The sequence below is a fragment of the Geospiza fortis genome, unplaced genomic scaffold (genome assembly GCF_000277835.1).
Source record: "Geospiza fortis unplaced genomic scaffold, GeoFor_1.0 scaffold40, whole genome shotgun sequence".
NCBI classification, from domain to species: domain Eukaryota; kingdom Metazoa; phylum Chordata; class Aves; order Passeriformes; family Thraupidae; genus Geospiza; species Geospiza fortis.
In genome coordinates, this window is record NW_005054297.1 from 29,159,158 (window position 1) to 29,168,101 (window position 8,944).

The window sequence follows — 8,944 nt, forward strand, 5'->3', positions numbered from 1 at the left end:
CTCAGGTGCTGAGAAGGAAGAATCCATCATACTCCAAAGCAGAGTGGCACAGCTGGAAGGAGGAAGTCAAGAGGAAATATTTCCACTCAAGTAGCCTGCAGAAGGAGTGTGACAGGGAAGTAAAGCCAAGAAATTTGGCACAGAAATCTCTGTTCCAAACAGGATATTAAAGTTTCTCCCAAAATACTGCTGAAGAAACCCAGAACTAAAATCATCCATGCTGGTTAATTTTAGCCCTTGCAAGTACAACTTCCAGGGACACATGGGCCCTGAATGCCATTACCAAGCAGTACATTTTTCTGTGTCTCAACACACAGGATGGATGGCACTACCTAATAAGCAGAGGCAGTAAATCATCTTGACCTACACTGCCTACACCATTGCCAGCCTTCTGCATGTGAGCAAGGAGGAGCAAAGAGTGGTCTGAGTAGGTTGTTAGAGCTCTCCTGGGGTGTGGACATGTTAATTTCCAGTGACCTCCCCAGGCATCTGCTGGCAGCAGAGAAATTGTGTTTTGCAGATCCTTAAGGCAGTTGTGGGTCTCTCTCACAGCCTTGCCTCAACATGCTGTACTTCAGCTTGTTTTCATCCCGGTCTGTCTCTTCCACCTCCTTGGCCATGCCCCCTCAGGCCTCCCCAAGCCAGCAGTGCTGGGTTTAGGTCTAAGAGTCCTGAGGAACATCAGCATGGCTCCCAACCCAATCTGAACTGGAGACCCAACCCACCCTACCCACATCTCCTCCCTACCCAGCCTACCCTTCCTTGTGTCCTCCCTGCCATGGCACCTCCAACCTCACCCACCTTCTATTTAGTCTTTAGGCCACCTCCTTGCCCCAGAGTTTCCAGTTCCCTCATTCACTGGTGGTGGGTGGATGTGTGGGTGGCTGTGCGTTGCCAAGCCTGAAGACTCCCTGAAGAACAGAGAAAGAAGAAGAAACACCAGGACACACATTTCCATTGAAGCCATGAGCATATAAACTATGCAGAAACCATGTTTCACTGTTACTTTGGTGGCCACAGAATTATACACACCAAGTTTTGCCCTTCCAACCGGTCTCCATGTACTTTTTTTAATCATCTGAAAAATCCTATCATGCTGATGGCCACATAAGAGATGGCAAACAACTAGACAACCAGATGGAGATTGCGTGTGGGATCCCATGGATGCTTCAGAGGGCTTTGTGACTTCAGAGTTGTGAATGCCATTTAGTTGTAAATGCAAGTGGTTCACTGACACATATTCCAAGTGGTCAAAAACCAATTTCCCCACAGCAACTTGTGACTCATTTTGTAGCCATAGCCATGCTAGGCAGAAGAGTATCTTGGAAGGCTGTACCAGACTTGGCAGGAGTGACATTTTTTGGATGAAATTGTCAGGGGTCCCAAGCTTCAAGAAAGTACAAGTATTCTTCATCTTTTTTTACCCATGATTTTCCCTATTGCCTGTTTATTTATAAACTGGAGACTGTCTGATGCACACACTTCCATCTGCTGATTTTTAAGCACTCCGGGTTTTGAGACATCTTTCTTCTGTTTTGATCAGTCGATACTTTACTTGAAACCCCTATCTGGCTGCTAACATAGCTTGAAAAGCAAATTAAATATCTGCAGTGTGGAAGGTTTTGGGTTACTTTCCTCTCAGTGATTATCAGGCCATTTCACATTTGCACATGGCACCATTAAAATGCTTATAAATGCCCCTCCTCATCCCTGAATTGCTTTGCCTTGCCCAGTTTTAACTCATCATGGCTTTTAACTCTCATTTTTTTCCTGCTAGCAGTAACTTAGATTATGTTCTTGTGTAGCTGCCACCTCTGTTTTCCATTTCCAGAGTTCATTTGCTAACCTCAGGTTTTTTGAGTGGTCCCTTGTGAAGTCACATTGGTTTTTAACTTGTTCTCTGCATATCTTTTTCAGAGGAATTTTAATCTGTTGCATCCTAAATTCAGATTTCTTAACATAATTCTCCAGCTTGTTTGCACACCCTTGGATCTGAGGTACTTCTCATCATATCCAGGCCACTAAGACCCTGATCTAACTAGGCAGTTAAGCATGTATTTAATTTAGAGACCATGTATAATCCAATCCCTGTTCAACACATATACCAGCAGCTGTTCCAATGGGACAAAAGCACATGCTGAAAGTTTCTGTAAATTTGTAAAACTTCTGTTCTTGCAATCTAAGCCTCCAGTACTACTGCAACACCTTCTGGCTCCTAAACAGGTTTTCTCAACTAAACAAAAGGAGATTTGCAATACTCTGTTGTTTTCATCTTTTCATTTTCATAGGACTTGTCACCTTCTGGGCATTAGGTCACTGCAGTTTCTTATATCCTTTAGAGAAAAGTAATTTTTTTTTTAATTCCTTGTTATTGTTTTACCATACTGGGATGACAACTCACCATGCTCTTGAAAAGCAAGAGATCACTTATTCAGACTAAGCAAAAGGAAGCAGAGTTTTTAGACCTCCAATTTCTCACCAGCAGAATTTGCATTTGTGGAAGAATCTGAAGAAATCAGCTGTGAAGGCTCAAGCTTACACATCTCCCTCCAGGGCTCAGGCTGAGAGGCTGCATAAAACCCATTTGTTCTCAGGCCAGGCTTCAGCTCAGCTCTCTGTTCAGGTGGCTTCTTTCCTTCTTGCAGAAAGTGACACCTACCATCCATATAGAAGTGTGTTTCCATGAGATGAAGGAAAGGGGAAAGGCTTCCCACTGCCATCTCCCTGGTGTAATATGTCCGTTTCTTGTCATGAGCCCTCCTGGAAGAGCAAAGTTGTGATTCAGTAATACAGTACTATCCTGGTGATTATTTGGGGGTTTTTTCACCCCAGACTTCTAAAAATATTACTTTTTGCTGTAATAACCAAATGCAAATTTAAAAGAAATTTAAAGGAAGTGACATGACCGAGCAGCAAATGTTCTTTTTACCAGACAGCTTTCAATTTTAAATTAGACATAATGTAAAGATAACATTTAATAACTTTGCACCTTGAGACAATCAAGCAACATTCCCACAGTCAACCAGTTGCAGTACTTACAGCTTCACTCATTGTCTCCTAAGAAAAAAGTTGTTTTGCATCCTGGCTAAACTGTTGACTTGGAACATGATTTCCAGGCAAAAGGGAGAACAGAGCACTGACCTGTTTGATTCCTGGCTTGGTGTCCTGTCATTGGTCATTGGCTTACACAACATTTCAGTTTAAATTATTTTGAGTCTTTCCTCTCTCTTTTTTCTTTCTCTTTTTTTTTTTTTTTTTGGTAGGTTTGCCTCATGTTTCAGTATTATCTGTTAAAAATGCTGTGCAGCTTGATACTATCACCAACACCCCAACAGCACTTTAGCACTTTATCACTTACTCCCTTTCAAGCAGAAAAGGAATTTTTCTTGGTGTTAATGGAAGTGCAGTCAAGGGCTGTGTGGGACCCCTTTGAGAAGAGAAGAACATACTATGCATTCAGCTTAAATCAGGTTTGGAGATTTTTTAATAGAAAAATAAAAGGCTTTATTACCATAGGAAACCAATCAGAAGAATCTGCATGCTATGAAGCAGGGTAATATCCCTCAGATGGTACAATTACCCAGACAACTGGAAGAGCTTCCAATTATACAAATAAGGCACAGCACTGCAAAGCTGATAGGAATGTGGAAAGTTACAGAAAGGTATTCAGCAAATTCTTCTAGGGAATAAAGGGCGAGCATGTTGCAATCAGCAGCCAAACTTGGATAACATGATATTTAACGTATTAAAGATGTCTAACATTTCTTCATAACAAAATAGAGGAGTCATAAATCACAAAGTACTGATTCCTTTGGGTAACACAATTCTGCAAGTTTGAAGACAAAGACTATATCAAGTTTCCTTCTCATTATATTCTCCATGTAGTAACCCTGAGGTTGGAGAGAGAGGTGATAGTTTTTGGAAAAATGCCTTCATTGAAGGAGAGGCAAATATGCTTCAGATTGCTTGAATTTCTTAAGGGAAGAGTCTGCTGCCTGAATAACTGCAAGCATTTTGCCTCATAGGGATGAAATAACAGAAAAATTTGTATTATATTAAGTAATCTGAATATTATTTTGTAACCAAGACTGACCTTTAAATTTATCCACTTTCCCTATCAAATGCTCTCTTCCAAAAACTAATTACTGAGTCATTCTTTTCCTGTCTCATACAAGCACTGTTTCTTTCCATTTTCAGGGGTTTTGTGTTTGCACGAACTATTTTTGTTTCTCCACGCTAAGGCAATTTAGCTACTGAAAAACCCCAAACAAACACAGAAGGGACACTTCAAAGTAGCCAGACATCACGCGTCAGAGGAGAATTAGAGAATTCTAATAACTGTCTGAGCATTTATTTGCAATCGTTTACCTGATAATTTCAAAGTACTTTTGAGCCATTAAAGCTTTACAACGTCCCACAGAGTTGGTGGGTTTTTAACCTTCTTTCACAGACAGTAAAAATGATAAAGAAACAGCTTAGCCCCCCTGCTGTCTGTAGGTCATATGGATAGCAAAAGAGAGGTGCTATAAACAAGGTGATAAGGCTACAATGTTCCAGCCATTAGCCAACACCATCTCCTTCTGGAATGAGCAGTCAGTAACATGGCTGTCTAAGGGGAATGGGGAAGCCACTGCAACTTCTTGAAAATTATTACACAAGGCAGCCTTCCCTAAAAACTGGAGAGCCAAAGGTGAATTCTGAATCACACTGTGTATCTGTCTACATTAAAATAAAACCAGTCAGGCGCTTAGATGGTGCTCTAAACAATAGAGGGGGACACATGAAAGAAGCGCCTGCTTCTTGCCATCTCCAAGGAGCTGTGGGGGCACAAAAAGCCCACATGCGCAAAAGGATCAACAGGAGCACCAGGACACTGGGTGGGAAGGAAGGCTGTGCTATGTGAAGGCACATGAGCAAGCTTTTGTGGGCCGCTGCATCAGGGGTCCACAGCCTGCAGCACTGTTTGCTGGGCGAGGCTGCCAGGAGGGGCAGCCCAGGGGTGGGAACATTGCTGCACCTGTGCTGCGCCTGTGCTGCACCTTGTGCTGCGCCTGTGCTGTGCCTTTGCTGCATGTAGAGCCACTCCATCCTTCTGGTCCAGTGCCACACGGGAGGGTTCCTGCAAATACAACACACAGACTGGACCCGAGGGCATGGCATGAAGCTGTGTCAGGAGAGGTTGGGTATCAGGAAAAGGCTTCACAGCCAGAGGGGGCTTGTGCACTGAACAGGCTCCAGAGGGGAGTGGTCACAGCTCCAAGCCTGACAGAGTTCACAAAGTGTTTGGACAACACCCTCAGGCACATGGTGTGACTCTTGGGGATGGTTCTGTGCAGGGCCAGGAGCTAGACTTGATGATCCATGTGGGTCCCTTCCAGCTCAGGGGTTTGTATGATTCTGTGACTGCTTCTGAAGTTTCAGCCCTGTGCAGAGCAGCCTCCCCAGGCAGATTGCATCCAGCACTTGGGATGTATGGAGCTGAGATCATTACAGTGCCGTGACGACCACAGCAAACGTTGAAAGGAGTCCAGGCCATTATTGCATAAGACTTGAGCACTTTTCCTGGCAGTGACTGCAAAGAATATGAAGATGCTGAAACTGAATTTATCCTCAGTTTCAACATCATCTCAGAAAGAGTCAAACAGCAATGGAATTTCAAGAGGGAAAAGCTCCTATAAAACTAATGCCTTTTCACTCTCCCTGTGTCAGAAGATGATTAATTCCTGGTGCTGGAGGTGCATCTGAGTGACTTAGAATGGAGTTCTGGAAGTCACAAAGAAGCAAGAGAGGTTCTGACCGAGGCTTAATCATTCTATTCTCAGCCCTAGCTCTGTCCAAAGAGCTGCTGAATGGAAGCCAGCAAGAATTTTGCCTTGAAAAAAGCAAAGGAAAAAGTCAAGATAATCTTGGTTTGTAACTTGGGATATCACATTAAGAAGAAACTAAAGCAAGACAGATTAAAAGTAGTATCAGATGCCTGATGTTCAGCACTAAATCTGCTCTTTTTTTTTTATTATTTGTATATCTACTCCCAAAGCCAGTATAAACTGGCTGATTGGGCTTTCTGAAACATATACCACATAGGCTGACACATTAATTTGGAATTGAAAGTTAATTAGAGTGACCCAAGTTCAAAAACTTTCTCTAGAGTGATTCCCCAGCCCAACACTAACTTATCATAGTCACTGCAAAGTAGGTCTCAACAATCTACCTCTAAAAACCTCCTGTGCTAGAGCTGAGAATAGAGACATGATAACATGTATTAAATGCTTTATCATCGTTCTATTTAATTTTAAAAAGTACTAGCTAGACAATCTAAATCCAGCATGTACGCATATAGATAAGATTGTTGTGTTTTTTAATACTGAAATATATTTACCAGTGTTTATTTAGATACCCTCCAAACATCTAGAAATTTTAATTTTTAGAAAATCAGATTTTTTAGGAAGCACCTTTAACTTCTGCAGAAGTAAAAGCAAGTGTCCCCAGAACAAATTGCCTGGTCCACCTCTAACTGTTGGAATAACTTCAGCCAACTTCACACGAAACTCAGTTGACATGCTATGAGAAATGGTAGCTTGGGAATACCTAATTAAATCTGTTTAATAAAGCAAGCAACTGTTACTCATCATAGGAGGTTATGTAGGATGTCTCATCAAAGGAATGTGTACTGAGGTGTTAGCTTCCTTCACCCTGCTCTTTTCCTTGCTGTACTTTGTCCAACTGCTCACACGCCATCCGGAAGGTCCATCTGGTTTTGCCAGGATATTATTTCAAGCCTTCTTGCAGCAGGGAACAACACTGCCCAGCTGGCAACATCAGCCTGTGCTTTAGCATCCTGTGACCTCTGGTGATAATGTTCTCAATGGCACAACTGAACAGGAACACTTTCCAGATGCTACAGGAGGAACACCATGGCTACAGCTCAACCCTTGCCCTTCAAACTGTTTCCCTTAAAACTGTTCCCTACCACTTGAGAGTTTGCCCACAAATTTCCACCTCCCTCAGGTTCTTTCAGACTCCTGCACAGCTCAGTGGCACTGAAGCCCTGCTATATTGAATCTCTACACTTCACTTCCTTTGCAGAGGAATTACTTTGTAAAAGAGAAATATCATCTAACCTGGTACAATTCACCTTTGAAAAACTCCTGTTGCTTTTAATTTTTACATTCTCCACTTGCCTTTCTTTTTTCTCTATTGTTTCAAATCTCTACACACAACTGAGATGACACTAATGAGCTGCCCAGACTATTTTTCCCTTTCTGTAACAGAGGGTGCTACAGGCATTATCCCCCAACCATAAAGTGCTGGAGTTCACAGGTTATGAAAAATCCTTTCTACCAGACTTGCAATTTCCTTTGCCATATCTTGGACTATTATGAGATGGACATTATCCAGCTACTCTTCAGTTGCAGACATACTTATTTGCACTTCCACAGTTACTCCTGACTACCTTTGTTCCCATAGTATGCCTTGCAAAACACAGTCTCATTATCAAACAAAAGCAAAGTATTCTTTAGTTTGAGATAATACTTGGACTAGTTTCATCTTCATCCCCTCCTTATTCGACTGTGGAGAAGAAGAAAATTTTTTGGACCCTGCTTCTAATCAGGTGAAATATATTGAGTTTGAAAATGATCTTGTCTCCATTTACGGACCCCAACAAAAGGCTCAGATAAGCCATTGATGGCACTGAGTTACATGACAGAAAGGTCCCAATATTTAGAAATAATCAAATTTGAAAGTCTTTTGCCCTGAAATTGCACTGGCTAATACTCCAGTTATCATCTAAAAAACCCACTTGGTCCAAAAGAGAGAAGAAAACCATTTCAACACAGATTTCAGCTTTCAACCTACTTGTCATTTTGAGTATCTATGTTAGCAAACACTGCCCAGAAACTGTTCCAATGGCTACCTTACCTTATGTACTGCAACATCTCAGAAGAGATCCATCCAAGTACAACAGCCCTGTCTGGATCTGGCATGCCTGGGCCCAGCCCCTTGTTTCTGCACTCACTCATCTTCCAGCTCACCCAGAATACACCCTACACTTCCTGCTCATCCATCATCCAGCAGACAAAACTAGTCCTCACAGCAAATATAGAAAAAATAGGGGGAGTTTGTATTCATTAAATCCCCAAAACCCCTCTTCCAAGTCCTCTGGCTTCAATATATACAGAAGATCTTCCTTTCTCTGTCTCAAGCTCCTTCCATCTTCACCATGCCAAAACCCCAGATCAAGCCTCATTTAATCTATATACAAGGAGCAGTTTCAATCTACTTAATATGTGCAATCAAATCGCTCACTGCTCGATATATTGCAGAGTTTGGGAATGTTTATGAAGCTGCCACAAAACTTTCAGTGCACTGTAGAGCTCTGCTTTGAACTGCCAAAGAAACTGGAAGTTCTTGCCATAAAATTGAGGTCCCGTGTGTCACAGAGCTCACATTGTTTTGTCTAATTTGAACCTGGAAACAATTTCTTTGTTTTTTTCAGAACTGGTGAATAACCACTGAGCAACTAAAGTCATGCTTCCATGTTAGTACTGAAACAGATTTTCACAGTGGGTTTGGCCTTCTAAGAACCTTCTGTAAATCTTCTATACCAACAATGGCATCTCCTCTCATAAAATCTACACTAAAGAACAGCTGAAATGTAGAATGCTTTTTCCCCACCCATCACACTTCCAAGAGACCCTTTCTTTTAGCTCCTATAGGGATTTTATGAAAGACTGAGGGAGCAAGACATCCCAATACAACCTCTGTATCATATTGGTCAAAATGGTGTATTTTTAGCCAGTCCATAATGTTTTACATTTCAATTGAACTGCATGCTTGTGAAATGCATTCCTATGAGAGATGCCTCACCTCACAGGGGCATGGTGGTGCTCCCAGGTACTACAGCTGAAGTAGAGCTGGCAGCACATCTTTGCTTAGGAATGCC

General features: G+C 42.0%; 1 long non-coding RNA gene across 1 annotated transcript in view; it reads right to left on the minus strand.

Moving 5' to 3' along the window:
* Positions 1-2,658: 2,658 nt before the first annotated feature.
* LOC115949514 overlaps positions 2,659-8,944 on the minus strand; it is a 52,470-nt gene continuing 46,184 nt past the window's right edge. Inside the window, exon 3 of the long non-coding RNA XR_004082962.1 lies at positions 2,659-2,760. This is a non-coding gene — a long non-coding RNA (uncharacterized LOC115949514). The remainder of the gene's footprint in view (positions 2,761-8,944) is intronic.